Consider the following 15,700-nt stretch of genomic DNA (forward strand, 5'->3'; position numbering starts at 1 on the left):
GTTGTGTTGGACATGCAGCTCTGCTGGTGCTAATTTACCAGCTTCCTGAAAGGTTTTCCATTCATACTACGGCTAATCTCTTAGAAGGCAGAGGGTACACCAGCTTTGCTCTAAGTATAGGCTTATGGTAATGTAGGAATAGCTAGAAATCATTTATCGTGGTTGGATTGTTCATTCTCTTTACCATGTTTGTAATGCTGGTTGCTTTGCTTTATTTCATCTGCCTATTTATCACAGCTCATTCTCTGAATGCAAGACTCTGATTGTTTCAGTAAATGCATTTAAAACTTTTCTCATATCTCTCTTGTGTTTTCGACTGGACATGCTTGAGTGCTACAACAAAAGGGGGACATCTGTTTCCACGACTTCCTTGGGAGTCAGAGTGTCATGGTTAGATTGCCACAATCACCTTCCTCCCCGGTAAGGTTAGGGGTATAGGTGAAGCACTAAGAGCTAGCCACGAATTGGGCCAACAGCTTCTTATGGTGTGGATGTAATTAGTGCCCCACATTCTGAAGTTCTGTGATGCTAACACATAGTCCTATTATCTTAGTAGGAACTGTATAACAGTTCTGTTTCCCTGTCCCCATCACTGCAGGCAGGAAAAAAGATTACAAGTCTGCTCCCAGATGGGAGAAGCATTTTAAAGTCAGCTAGGAGTAGATTTTGTGTTTTATCCCAGTTGGTTGGAGATCTGAAAATGCTTTGGTCAGACAGGAGAAAACATGTTTCTCTGCCCATGCTAGTGCAGGCAGGGAAACTACTGTATCCCGAGGTGGCTTCCTGGGACAACATCATAGAACCGACCATTAGAAATAGGGCAGCATGGCCCCCATCCTTTTTAAAATTTGTTATGGCCCTGGTTCTGTGGGGTTCCATAAGGCTTGACAAGGGGGGCCGTGCTGTTGACCCTCCACCTTAATTTACTTTTCAGATTTTCACAAATCACAAAAAGCATTCTTTTTGGACAAACATCTAGCTTTCTGCCAAACTTGGTGTAAATCCTCTCAGTGGTCTAGGCTGTAGCTGTGTCTAAATTTGCTGTGCAAAAATGAATGTTGAAAATGCTTTTTGGGACCCCCCTTTTTTCTCAGCCCCCACTTGGAAGATCACTCAGAAACATTCCATTTGTAAGCTAGTCTAACAATAACACATTTTTGGAATGTTTCCTGAGATTGGTCAAATGGTGGCAAAGTTATATGCAGCACAAAAAGGCATTTCGTATGAAAACATAATTCTAACCACTGGGTGTGTATGTGTGTGTGTGTGCCCGCCAAACTCCTTCGTTGAGGAGACCATCAGTGCCTCCTTCCTGCTGGCCCTATTATAAGTTTCCCGCTGGGTCAGTGGGCGGAAACAAAGTTTCCTCCCGCTGGCCCAGTGGGAAATGCACAACAACATTGACAGCAGCTCGTAATATGGCCAGTGGCAATGCTGTTGCACTAGTACCCGTCACGCAAATCACTCTCTGCCAAGCAGAGAGTGATTTGCGCAACTGGTCTAGGGGGGGGGGGGGCCGGCACTGGCCATGCCAAGTGCATGGTGACCCTGTCCCAGTCAGCATTTACATATCGGTGGAACTGCCATGAATGTGCCGGCAGAGAGAGGGGTCGTAATCCCCAGGGCAGCGCTGCTTGCAACGCTGCCCTGGTGGATTGAGACTGCCTGCACCACCAGGCCAGTGCTGGCGGTCTGACCGTGCCACATTCGCCACAGTCATAATGTCACGGGCGAACAGCCACTTTGGCTTCGGTCCGACCACAAGGCTGGCGGTATGAACACCGCCAGCCTCGTAACGAGGGCCTTTGTTTGTGTTGACTGTGCACATGCCTGAAGAGTGTGTTGCCAAGAATGTACTAAGGAAACATTTTGGAGGAGGTTATTTACAGTGGCAATACGTGTTACTCCTCAGCACACCAGTGGGAATGATGAGCTGGCAAGCCAGGTAATAACATCTTGCTTACAAGTGAGAATATTCAGCTCCCAAAATTTTTTTATTAAAAGTTGCTTCCTGAAATCCCAGACTCTTGGGAACATGCACATTAGATGGCAGAGTGGTTAAAGTTTGTAGCCACATAAGCTGCAATTTAGCTCTGTCATCTCACCCTTCCATCATGGGAGAAGGTCCTTGGAGTCAAAAAAGACAAATCAAAAAAACAGAAATCGCTGTTTTGTGGCTTGAGGGAAGTGCATAGCAATGTATGTTTGAGGTTTCAAGATGTTTTAGGAGTTCAGCACAGCCCATGCATGTCGCCCCTTTGCAAGGGTGTCCGTATCTAAAATGAATGAAAATGGTTGTATTGCAGAGTAAGTGTTTGTGTGAATGGATGTATGTGTGAGTGAGTGGATGTGTGAGTGCTTTGACGGATGTGTGAAGGGGTATGTAAGTGGTTGTGTGGGTGTGTGAGTCAGTGTGTGAATGCTTGTATGGGTAAGTGAGTGGCTGTGTTGAAAGGCTGCATGGGTGAGTGCATGGGTATGTGAGAGACTGTATCGGTGAGTATGTAGGTGTGTAAGTAGCTGTATGGGTGTTTGTGTGGGTCTGTGAGTGGCTGTATGGGTAAGTGACTGGTTGTATGAGTAAATGTAAGGGTGAGTGAGTGGGTGTGTGAGTGCCTATATGAGTGAGTGGGTGTGTGAGTGGCTCTATGGATGAGTGAGTGGTTGTGTGAGTACCTGCATGGGTCTATGAATGGGTATGTGAGTGGTTGTGTGGTTATGTTAGTGGGTGTATGAGAGGTTGTACAGGGGTGTGAGTGGGTGCGTGAATGCCTACGTAGATGATGTAATCCATGATGACATGAGTGATGTCACTGACCATGTCATGAGTGATGTAATATGTGAGGTTTTAAGCAGTGCATTACAGGGGCGTGATAGCTCAGGTAACTATAACTGCTGAATTTCACTGGTTTTGTACAAATGAAATGTAAGCCTAACTATAACGTCCCTGTAACCTTTGTTTTTTTCAGTGAATTTTTAATCTTTTTTTTCAATTCTGTTTCCTCACTATAAAGTCCCTGTAACCTTTGTTTTCTTCAGTGTATTTCTAAAAAAATAGTTTACTGTTGTTTCCTAACTATAATATCCCTGTAACCTTTGTTTTTTTTTTGTGAATTTCTAAGGTTTTTGAATTTTAATTCCTACCCGTAACCTCTAACCTTTCACAGTGAATGTGTGAACGAGTGCATAAGTGTCTCAGTAGATCTGTGAGTGGGTGTGAGAGTGTCTGAGTGGGTCTGTCAGTGGGTGTGTGAGTGTCTGAGCAGGGCTGTGAGTGGATTCACCAGTCTCTAAGTGGGTCTGTGAATGGGAGGGTGAGTGTCTAAGTGGATCTGTGAGTGAGTGTGTATGTGAGTGAGTGCATGAGTTTCTGAGTAGGTCTTTGAGCAAGTTCATGAGTCTCTGAGTAGGTCTGTAAGAGGGTGCATGAGACTGAGTGGGTCTGTGAGTGAGTGCGTGAATGTCTGAGTGGGTGTTTGAGTGCATCTGTGAGTGGGTGTCTGTGTGTCAGTAGCTACGTGAGTGACTCGGCCACAAAGGAACTGCGCCTGCCCGTTTATCCAACAAGAGCCCACAATTTTGCACAAAATGTCTACCCAACTTATGTACATTCTGCTTGTTAGTTAGTAAGTGCGACATCTTTGGGTAAATGCCCAGTGTATATTCCACACTACAACTGTGTAATAGGCCACACAGAAATATCTGTAGTCACCTTGTGTGTATTTGGCAATGTGATTGTTCCTTGTGCGTCTTTCTTCAGAATTCTGAGTCAACATGAATCCTCCTATAAAGAGGCCAATTAGACGACAAAGGTGTAAATCTCCACTAAACCAGGGTACTTCCTCTTAGCTACATGACACAAGTGCTTTTTTGTTTGGTAGTTATATCCTCGTATTCCTCTGTATCAAGAAGGCACCACCAAAATTGATGGGAAATGTACTGGGGGGACCCTTTGGTAAGCCATCCATCATCCTGGCAAAAGGCAGGAAGACCTTTGCATACTACTAAGGTGGACGGAGGGGGTCAAGCGGACAGGCCTTCCTGCTTATTTGCCCATTTGCATACTCTTAGCAATTTGAAGGGTGAACCATGGACTCTGCTCACACCAGGAGAGCATAAGAAAGAACACACTTGTTACAGTCACATACAGATTGTTCTGCAATAGATGAAAGATGCGCTCATCTCCATGAAGGATTTCAAATTGTTTTTCAGTGTGAAATCACTGAGTAAATACAGTTGCTTTGCCTTCACCAAATTTAGGAGTTAGGATCATTTGTCATTTCCAGAAGTGGAGCTTCAACTGAGGCACCTGCTACGTTTATATATGTAAGTGTTTACTGCTGAGTTTTTATTTCTTTGAAATGAGCATCATGGCCAGAACGGAAGCTCACCTGCTCATTTATCCAACAAGAGTCCACAGTTTTGCACTGAATGTCTGCCCAACTGGAGCACTTTCTACTGGTTAGTTGGTAAGTTGCTTCCTCATTTGCTGAATGGCCAGTGTCTGGGAGGGAGGCCATGTGGCCCCCCTCCCCTAGCTGATTTCAGCCTCAGGGACCTCATCCCCCGAAGTCCACGACTATTTAATAGGGAAGTAGGGCCTCACTGCCCCCTCCCTGGGCTGAATTGGGCCTGGGAACCCCATCCCCTGGGGCCCGCAGGATTTCAATGTGGAAGGAGGAGTCCACTCAGCCCCCCTCCCCAGGCCAATTTTGGCCCCAGGGATCCCATCCCATCCAATGGGGCCCACCACTATTCAGTGGGAGAGGGGAGCCCCCTCCCCTAGCTGATTTTGGCCCTGAGGACCCCATTCCCCAGGGCCAGGCTATATGTCCTGGGTGCTCCCCAGGACACCCAGTGTGCAAGGGCACCATGGGGGAGCCTCAAAGCCCCCACAGTCCCAGTCAGCTCTTCGCCTCCAGCAGGACCCGGCATTGCTTTTTCACACAGGGAGCTGCTAAACATTCAGCTCCCTGTCTGCAAAAGCAATAATTTTATCTCTTTCCCTGTCTGCATCTCTGTAGCCAGGGAAAGATATTAATCATCTGCTTCAAGCAAGTGAGAACACTTTGGGAGCACTCACCCGTGTGACGCGGAGTGTTTGCTGTCACTTGATGGTAGCTGTCAAGGCTCCTGCCAAGTCAAAGCAAACAGCTATGTCCTGGGGTGGACACCTGGGACATAGCAGGAGCCAGCCCTGGGGGTTGGCGGTCCCCAGTACCATCTATAACTCCTCAATGGGGGCTTCGTGGACCCCTCTTAATTTGAATTAATTTCCCAGAGGAGGTGGTGGTCCCTGTGGCATGGGAAGGCTGCGTGTCCCCCCACACACTTTGACATCATTGCCCCGGAGAGGTGGCTGTCCCCAGGGCTAATATTAGCCCTAGGAGTGGGCCCCATGCAACCCACTTCTTTCTTCACCCCCCAATCCCCCAGGGACCTAGCCCATCTGGGGGCAAAAATCAAAGCAAGCGTGGAAACCGTGCTTGATTTTGTTTTTTAAATCACGGCGAAAGTCACAGATCTGCCGTGATTTTTGCTGTGATAAAAAAAAATATTTTAAGTCTTATGGAAGGGGGGCATTGGAGACCCCTGCACCAAGGCTAGAGGGGTTCCCTACCCCCTTTTCATTTTTTTTTTAAGGTTCGGCTATATATTTTATATACATATACATAATCCCACAACTGGAGTTCAGAGGCTGCATGATGCAGCAGTCCGAGTTGGGTTCCGGGTCCACAACACTCTTTCACACCTTCCTCCAATACCACAAAAGAAGCCTCTGACACCTTCTGGATTAGATGAAAATCACTTTATTGTCAACACAATGGGGGTCATTCCAACCCTGGCGGTCGGTGTTAAAGCGGCGGCCAACCCGCCAACAGGCAGGCGGTAAAAAAAATGGAATTCTGACCCTGGCGGGAACCGCCAACACAGCCCGCCACTTTAACACTCCAACCGCCACGGTGGGACAAACAAACAGCACGGCGGTCACCGCCAACAGACAGGCGGCAGACAATGTACCGCCCACCCTATCACGACCCACCAATCCGCCACCTTTTCCGGGGCGGGAGCCCCGCCGATAAAAACACGGCGGAAACAGACTACGAACGGGAAAACGCTCACCTCTATACACTCCACGAGGAATCTGGACAGCATGGAACCCGAATTAAACATCCTACCAGCTACTGTCTACCTGCTCCTCTACCAGGAGCACGAACGCCGGCGCAGACGACAACGGTGAGTACTGCACCTACGACACAGGGGAGGGGGGAGGAGGAAAGGTTACGGGCACACACATACGTGACACAACCCCCCCCACCCCCTCCCCCCCCAAATCCCTACACACCAATGCAGAGCAACAAGTCAGAGTGACACTCCCCAAACCCCCCGGAAGAATGCAAAGACAAAATAAAATGATCATTAAAATTGAAGTATATTATAGCATATTTGAAGTGAAGTGAAATATTAAATATATACATAAAATATATAACAACATGAAAAATATATACATAGCCCAAAAGTCCGGCACAAATTGGCTACCTTTCATTGTTCGTGGGCCAATGTGCATAAACACATGGGCAAAGCCCACACATGAGACCAGATTCCATTGGAGAGAACACTGCTGGGGCATCAGATAATAAAACAACAGGCACCTCAGGGGGAAGGGAAGGGGGTGCACCTCAGCCACATGAGTCCACGACGCCAGATCCACGAGGGGCCTCCATGCCCACTGCTTTATCCTGGGGAGTGCAAAGCCACAGTCTCTCAAGTCTCTACAGTGGGTGGATTGCCCACTGCTGTATCCTGGTGAGTGCCAAGCCACAGTCTCTCAAGTCTCTACAGTGGGTGGGTTGACCACTGTTACATCCTGGGAAGTGCAAAGCCACAGTCCATCAGGTGGATCACAGACTCCACTGGTTATGGAGGAGGCATGTTGGCCAGAGTGCTTCGTGAAGCCCTGCCCGACACAGATCCGGCACTGCCAATGGGCCAGCGGTGCTTGACAGGAAGGGCCCAGCGGAGCAGTTCAGAGACGGCGGTGCCCAGCGGAGCGGTGCTTGAGATGAATGGCCCAGCAGAGCGGTGCTTGACAGGAAGGGCCCAGCGGAGCGGTGCTTGACAGGAAGGGCCCAGCGGAGCGGTGCTTGAGATGAATGGCCCAGCAGAGCGGTGCTTGACAGGAAGGGCCCAGCGGAGCAGTTCAGAGACGGCGGTGCCCAGCGGAGCGGTGCTTGAGATGAATGGCCCAGCGGAGCGGTGCTTGACAGGAAGGGCCCAGCGGAGCGGTGCTTGACAGGAAGGGCCCAGCGGAGCGGTGCTTGAGATGAATGGCCCAGCGGAGCGGTGCTTGACAGGAAGGGCCCAGCGGAGCAGTTCAGAGACGGCGGTGCCCAGCGGAGCAGTGCTTGAGATGAATGGCCCAGCGGAGCGGTGCTTGACAGGAAGGGCCCAGCGGAGCGGTGCTTGACAGGAAGGGCCCAGCGGAGCAGTTCAGAGACGGCGGTGCCCAGCGGAGTGGTGCTTGAGATGAATGGCCCAGCGGAGCGGTGCTTGACAGAAAGGGCCCAGCGGAGCGGTGCTTGACAGGAAGGGCCCAGCGGAGCGGTGCTTGACAGGAAGGGCCCTGTTCAGCGGTGCTTGTCACGGCGGGGCCCTGTTCAGCAGTGCCTGTCTTGGCGGGGCCTGTTCAGCGGTGCTTGTCACGGCGGGGCCCTGTTCAGCGGTGCTTGTCACGGCGGGGCCCTGTTCAGCGGTGTCTGTCTTGGCGGGGCCTATTCAGCGGTGCTTGTCACGGCGGGGCCCTGTTCAGCGGTGCCTGTCTTGGCGGGGCCTGTTCAGCGGTGCTTGTCACGGCGGGGCCTGTTCAGCGGTGCTTGTCACGGCGGGCCCTGTTCAGCGGTGCCTGTCTTGCCGGGGCCCTGTTCAGCGGTGCCTGTCTTGGCGGGGCCTGTTCAGCGGTGCTTGTCACGGCGGGGCCTGTTCAGCGGTGCTTGTCACGGCGGGGCCCTGTTCAGCGGTGCCTGTCACGGCGGGGCCTGTTCAGCGGTGCTTGTCACGGCGGGGCCCTGTTCAGCGGTGCCTGTCTTGGCGGGGCCCTGTTCAGCGGTGCCTGTCTTGGCGGGGCCCTGTTCAGCGGTGCCTGTCTTGGCGGGGCCTGTTCAGCGGTGCCTGTCTTGGCGGGGCCCTGTTCAGCGGTGCCTGTCTTGGCAGGGCCTGTTCAGCGGTGCTTGTCACGGCGGGGCCCTGTTCAGCGGTGCTTGTCACGGCGGGGCCCTGTTCAGCGGTGCCTGTCTTGGCGGGGCCCTGTTCAGCGGTGCTTGTCTTGTGTTCCTAGGGAACCAGATCTGGCCAATATTTCCCGCTCAGTCGCCATCCGACCTTTCGCTTGCGGGGCCCTCTTGTGCTGGAGTCCTGGGCCCGTGGGTGTCCTCCGTCACACGCGAAATGGGGCTGGTGGGGCCCTCCTGGGCAGCTCGCCTGCTGCCGGACTTGTCGGCCCTGCTGCCCTTGCCCTCCTTCTCGGAATCTCTGGGGCCCTTGCCTCCCTTTGTGGATGTGCCAGGTGATGGTGCAAGGGTAGTGTCCTTGGGGGCAGCCGTCTCAGGCCTGTCGCGCCGGCCCTTCCCTTTTTTGGTTCTTTTGCCAAGGGGTGGGCTGGCTGTCCCCTTGCTGCTGGCCGATGTTCCTGCCCTAGGAGCTGGTGGACTCCAATAGCCCTGAACTATGGTCCTAGTAGGTGCAGGGCTTGTGGTGGCTTAGGTGCTGTTTGGACTCTTACGAGATGGAGGGGGTGGGTCAGGTGATGCAAAGAGGTTAATTTTGGAGAGGAAAAACTTTTTAGGAGCAATGGGAAGGGTAGGTGCAGTGGGTATGGGAGTGGAGGAAGAGGATGTGGTTGTAGGAGAGTCAAGTGTGCTGTCTTTGGGTGCAGCTGCTTGTGACGGAGGCTGTCGTGAGGTGGATGGCTGTTGGGTGGGTGGCTGCCTGCGTCTGTGTGGTTTGGAAGAGGGGGTGACAGACACAGTGGGAGAGGATACAGGGGACGTGTAAATGGCAGTGGGGGTGGTGACTGCACGTGTGCGGAGTGTTCTGGTGGGTGTGCTGGTGATGGACGTACTGGCTGATGGTGGTGTGCATGCAGGTGTGAGTGGAGACGTCACACGGAGGGAGGAGGGAGATGAGGAGGAGGGGGACACAGAGGAGGCAGTGGCTGTTGGCATGTCTGCATGTGGATGTTGCTTGGGTGAATGCTTGTGCGATCTGTGGTGCTTATGTCTGGATGAGCTGCCCTTGGGTGTTGATGTGTGTGCAGGCAGGTCTGTAGGTGTGTCTGGGATAGGCAGAGGAACAGGGGAGTGGGACTGGGTGGAGGGAGTTGGAGGAGGGAGGCTGGAGACAGGGACAATGGCTGCCGTCAGTGCTGAGGCCAGAGAGTTGAACGATCGCTGATGGGCAGCCTGACCCGAATGAATGCCCTCCAGGTATGCATTGCTCCGATGCACCTCCCTTTCTACCCCCTGGATGGCATTCAAAAGGGTAGACTGCCCAACAATGAGCGTCTGGAGGAGGTCAATGATCTCCGCACTGAGGGCAGCAGGGGTAACTGGGGCAGGGCCTGAGGTGCCTGGGGCGAAGGAGATGCCCGGCTTCCTGGCCGAGCGGGCACGGGGCGAACGCTGAGGGGCTGCTGGGAGGGCGGAGCTGGTGCGCTGGGTGGCAGCTGTACCTGTTGTTGCGGTGGGCACGGATGTTGCCGCCACCACAAGGGAGCTCCCTTCCGAGGACGTGTCGGTGTCGCTGACGTCTCCACGGGTCCCCGTTGTGGAGCTCCCCTTGCCCTCTGTCTCACTGGTGAACTCGGAGTCGGTTGCATGGCCCTCCGGGGCCATGTGAGATGCAGCTCCCTCGTGCGCCGATGCCACTTCTCCTACGCCTGATGATGCTAATGCACACATGAACAGGAAGACCAAAAAAAAGGGGGGGGGAGAAAGAAAGACATGTTGAGTGCATGCATTGGCGACACCGTTGGCGGAGAGGACAGACACAGAAGCCCCCTGCACTATGCCGCGCACTCGGGGTACACTACTCAATTATTGTGACTTGGCCTACAAGTCTATGGACGACAAATGCACACATAGGTGAGCCCGGGCCATGGATAGCTGTACTTAGCACCCTACAGAGGTGGGGGGCGGGGGCACAGGGCCATGCCTTACGGAGGGGCCTAGCCTACAGAAACCGCCCTGGCCTAGAGATAGCCACAGCCCTCCTCCCCCATCCAGACACCTCCACTGTGCGCTAATATAGCAGAATGTGCTGATACTCACCCCCTTGTGTCTGCTGTGATGTCCTCACGCGCCCATCCAAATCGGGGTAGGCCACCGCCAGGATCCGGGACATCAGGGGGGTCAATTGCCGTGTGGCACCCCTCCTAGGTTGGGAGGCCATCCCCAGCAGAGCCTCGGCGGTCTTTCTGCTCCCGCGGCGAATGTCCTCCCACCTCTTGCAGCAGTGGATGCCCCGTCTGTTGTGGACCCGCAGGGCCCGGACGTCCTTGGCGATGGCACGCCAAATGTCGATCTTCTGATGGGCGCTGACCTATGTGACATGTACAGGGTGGGAAAAGAAATATCATCACTTTTCTGCATGGTCGATGTGAGTGGCCCCCCCTCCCCAACCTTGCCATGTGGCACATGCTCTCATCTGTCGTGCAATGCATTCCTCAATCGCTCCCCTCACCACCATCGTTCATTCACCCCACTCAACCCAGGCATTGCCCACTAAGCATGGTCCCAGTGTACTCACCTGTTGGTCTGGAGGACCGTAGAGTAGCGCATACTGGGGGAGGACCCCATCCACGAGTGTCTCCAACTCTTCTGAAGTGAAGGCAGGGGCCCTTTCCCCAGTCGCAGCAGCCATTGTCACTTCCAGACCGAGGTCACAGCAGCACTTGCAGTATAGGTCCTCTCCTGTGGATGATCAGGTCTCGAGTGAATAAGCAGATAGAAAATGGCGTCACGCCCGCGGCGGTGCGCACCGCGACCACCGGCGCACATCCTCATTGGCTCCTGAAACCCATAGGGTTCAATGTTAACCAATACGGCTTTGCACCGCGGTCTTCGACCGCTTACCGCCACTGTGTGCCACGCCATCGCAATGAGCTCACATCCCATTGTCACACTTCACAGGTCAGGCAGCCGCCATTTCAAAGGCCCACATGGCTTAATTTCTACTGCGTCACACAGGCCTAGCCTTGCATTGCCACTCATACAAGCCATTCAATGCATTGAGAATCGTGTACTGTGCAAGCTGTGTGAACGTACCTGTGGGTTGCTTGACTCTGTGCTCCATGTTGTCCTTCCTAGGCACCGTCCGCAGGGAGTTGCGAGGAGATGGAGGGCTGTTCCCGTGTACAGACCGCTGGTGGACCTGTCGACAATGGAAGAACGACATGTCATACTCACATACAGACTTCACCGTGCCACTATACAGGAACTGTGTGCCCAGCTGGAGCCAGACCTGATGTCACCCATCCGCCAACCCACAGGGATTCTCCCTCTAGTGCAGGTTCTGTCAGTGCTCCATTTTATGGCAAGTGGATCATTCCAAACAACAGTGGCCATTTCATCTGGGATGTCTCAGCCTATGTTTTCTAAGGTTTTGTCTGCCCTGATGAAATACATGCGGAGCTACATTGTTTTCCCTGAGGTGGAGGATTTGGCTACAGTGAAGGGTGATTTCTATACCCTTGGACATATTCCCAACATCATTGGTGCCATTGATGGGACCCATGTGGCTTTGGTACCCCCCAGAGGAAGTGAACAGGTGTACAGGAACAGAAAAAGTTATCATTCGATGAATGTCCAGGTGGTCTGTTTGGCAGACCAGTACATCTCCCATGTAAATGCCAAATTCCAGTGCATGACGCGTACATCATGCGAAATAGCAGCATCCCTTATGTGATGGAACAGCTACAGAGACACCGTGTGTGGCTAATAGGTGACTCTGGTTACCCCAACCTGTCATGGCTACTGACCCCAGTAAGGAATCCCAGGACCAGGGCAGAGGAACGGTACAATGAGGCCCATGGGCGGACTAGGAGGGTGATCGAGCGGACCTTCGGCCTCTTGAAGGCCAGGTTTAGGTGCCTGCATATGACAGGTGGATCCCTAATGTACTCACCAAAGAAGGTGTGTCATATCATCGTGGCCTGCTGTATGCTTCACAACCTGGCTTTGCGACGCCAGGTGCCTTTCCTGCAGGAGGATGGTCCAGATGGTGGTGTTGTGGCAACGGTGGAACCTGTGGAGAGTGAAGAGGAGGAAGACGAAGAGGACGACACAGACAACAGGGACAGAGTGATACTACAGTATTTTCAATAACACACAGGTAAGAATCAACACCGACATTTTACAATTACTTACAGTCTCCTGCCTCTCTACTGTCTGTCCTATTCCCCCAGTGTATGTTAACTGAGTTGTGACTTTCCCTTCAAATTTCAGAGATGTGGCCCCCACTGCGTGACGTCTGCTTTGTTTCCCCATGGACTACAGCTGTGTGACAGTGGTATGTTTTCATCACTGTGTAACTGGACATTTTGGCAGCATTATGTTTAATAACTTTTTTCACAATACAGGCAGACTCCAGATTGTTTTTGTGCAATACGTGTTTTTATTAAAAGAGCTGATTTTAGGGACATGGTGGGAAATCGGTGATGGGTGATGGTGGAGGAATGTCCATGGCAGAGTCCAGCTTTTCAGTCTCACAGGTGCATTGTCCATATGCCTGTGGAAGGTGGAGCAGGGGCAGTTACAGGTTGGACAGGGTGACAATGTGGGACAGTGGGATAACATCAGGGGGTATCCTTTGCTGGCGGGGGTCTTGACATCCTACTCTGTCTTCTTTCGAGATCTCAGGCCCCGTTTGCGGGGTGGTTCTTCTTCTGCAAGAGGTGGGGTTCTGGTGGCCTGTTGTTGTGTGGGGGCCTCCTGTCCACTAGCTCCGGCGGAGGTGGTTGCCTGTTCTTGGTTCATGCTAGTGACAGGGGCCCTTTGTGGTGCCACATGGTCCCGCAATGTGGTGACAATCTGATTGAGTGCCCCTACAATGGTGCCCATTGCGGAACTGATGGTTCTAAGTTCTTCCCTGAACCCCATGTACTGTTGCTCCTGCATGACCTGGATCTCCTGGAACCTGGCCAGTACCGTCGCCATCGTCTCCTGGGAGTGGTGGTATGCTCCCATGATGGAGGAGAGGGCCTCGTGGAGAGTGGGTTCCCTAGGCCTGTCCCCCCCTGTCGCACAGCAGCCCTCCCAGTTCCCCTGTTTCCCTGGGCCTCTGTCCCCTGGAGCGTGTGCCCACTACCACTGCCCCCAGGTCCCTGTTGTTGTTGGGGTGGTGGGTTACCCTGGGTGCCCTGTAGTGGTGGACACACCGCTGATTGACGTGTCCTGGAGACAGAGGCATGGGCCCGCTGGGTCGGAGCTGTGCTGGTGTTCCCAGAGGGGGTTGGGTCTGCTGTGGCCAGTGGCTGTGTGAGGGGAACCGACTGTCCAGAGGTCCCCGATGGTCCGGGCTGGTCATCTGGGTCCAGGGAGACAGAGCTGCTGTCATCACTGGTGGCCTCTTCTGGGGGTGGGATGGACATTTCTGGACCCTCCTGGGCGGTGTGGTGGCGTTCAGGTCCTGCAGGGGTATAGAGGTATTGTTATTGCTTCAGTGTGTGCCATATCAGTCAATGGGTGGGTGCCCGTGTACCCCAGTGCTGGCATTCCTGTGTGTGGGCGTTTGTGAGGGTGGCTTGTGGGGGAGATTTGTATGTGCAGTGGGCATGCTTTGGTGATGGGTGTCCATGCTTTGTGAACGCATGCAGGTCTAGGTGTTGGGATGGGTGGGTTGTGATGGTGAGCCATTTGCAAGGAGTGTATGTGATGGGGGTGGGGGTGAGAGTGGGGGTATGATTTGGGATGCAGGTGGGGTGGGGGTGGGAAGAAGTAGTTAAGATTTGACTTACCAGAGTCCATTCCTCCAGATACTCCTGCGAGGCCCTCAGGATGCAGGATGTGCAAGACTTCCTCCTCCCATGCTGTGAATTCTGGGGGAGTAGGTGGGGGTCCGCCGCCAGTCTTCTGCACCGCGATGTTGTGCCTTGATACCTTGGAACGCACCTTCCCCCGTAGGTCGTTCCACCACTTCCTGATGTCATCCCGATTTCGTGGATGCTGTCCCACAGCATTGACCCTGTCGACTATCCTTTGCCATAGCTCCATCTTCCTGGCAATTGTGGTGTGCTGCACCTGTATCCCGAAAAGCTGGGGCTCTACCCGAACTATTTCCTCCACCATGACCCGGAGTTCGGCGTCTGAGAACCGGGGGTGTCTTTGGGGTGCCATAGGGTGGTGTGGATGAAGTGTGGGGTGGTGTATGTGTTTTAGAGTGTGGTGATGTGTGGTGTTTTGTGCGTGGATATTGTGTGGGTGATGGTGTGGTTTGCCTCTGTGTGATGGTGTTGTCTAAGCAGTGCTGTCTATCTCTGGCTTTCTGTCATTTTTTTTTGTCGTAGGGGTTTGTGGGTGAAGTGGGTGTGTGTTTTATATTGTATTGGGTGTGTGGGTGTGTTGTTTGTATGTGTATCAGGTGTGTGTATTTCAAATTGTCCAATGTGGTTGTGTTTTGTAAGGGTGTGTGTATTTTGACCGCGGCGGTGTGTACCGCCAATGGAATACCGCGGTTGAAAGACCGCCGCATGGATTCGTGGGTCGGAATGGCATGGGCGTATTTCTGTTGGCGTGACGGTGGAGGTTTGGTCATCGCCAGTTTTTCGCTGCCCGTTGGTGTGGCGGACTTTTGTGGATGTCGGGTTTTTGGCGGTTTACCAGTTGCGGGTCAGAATGACCGTGGCTGTTTACCGCGGCCGCGGCGGTGTTATGGCGGTCTTCTGACCGGCGGTAAGCGCCTTTTACCGCCAAGGTCAGAATGACCCCCAATGTCCCCACCAATGCGTTTCAGCCATAGCCTTGAACACAGTAAAATGGGGAACTAACTACACCAGTCTTAATGTTTCTTGTAAGACATAAACAATGGACTACACCCTAGTGAAGAACTACTCTCATATACAAAGGCAGCCGTCTTCTTGATATATGCAAAGTGCAATAAGTAGAGCACTATTTTGATCATACCTCATAGCTGCTACTTCATAATCTGCACATATGTGTGAAAAAAAAACTTTTGAAAGTTTGTTACATTAACATGTTCCCTACGTTCAAGATCATTGTACTTATAACAATCTAAATTCAGTCATCAATTTAGTAAATTGTGGGATATGATGTTCCTGTTCTAGTACTGCATGCTAATGTTGAGGTTTGGAAAGTTTGATGTTTACACACAATGTGTAGGTCCATCGTGCTTAGTGATTATCACGTGCCCTGTACTGTTACGTTTACATACTAAACCCAATTTCACCCAAATGGGTTATTCCCATTATGATTAGGTTGATAAATATATCAGTCAGAATAATGTCCACATGCTTCAAATATTGTGAACAATTCTGCCCTGGGAGGCTATGACAGCTAATGTCATGCTGACTTCCCAACATGTACAGGTTATCAATTCAATCGACAAATCAAATTCAACTCCTCCCCATAAAAATAAAGGGGTTAAAATGGATTGAGCAATTGAATATTCTCTAACAATCTATAATAAA

Source organism: Pleurodeles waltl, chromosome 2_1 (genome assembly GCF_031143425.1).
Source record: "Pleurodeles waltl isolate 20211129_DDA chromosome 2_1, aPleWal1.hap1.20221129, whole genome shotgun sequence".
NCBI lineage: Eukaryota > Metazoa > Chordata > Amphibia > Caudata > Salamandridae > Pleurodeles > Pleurodeles waltl.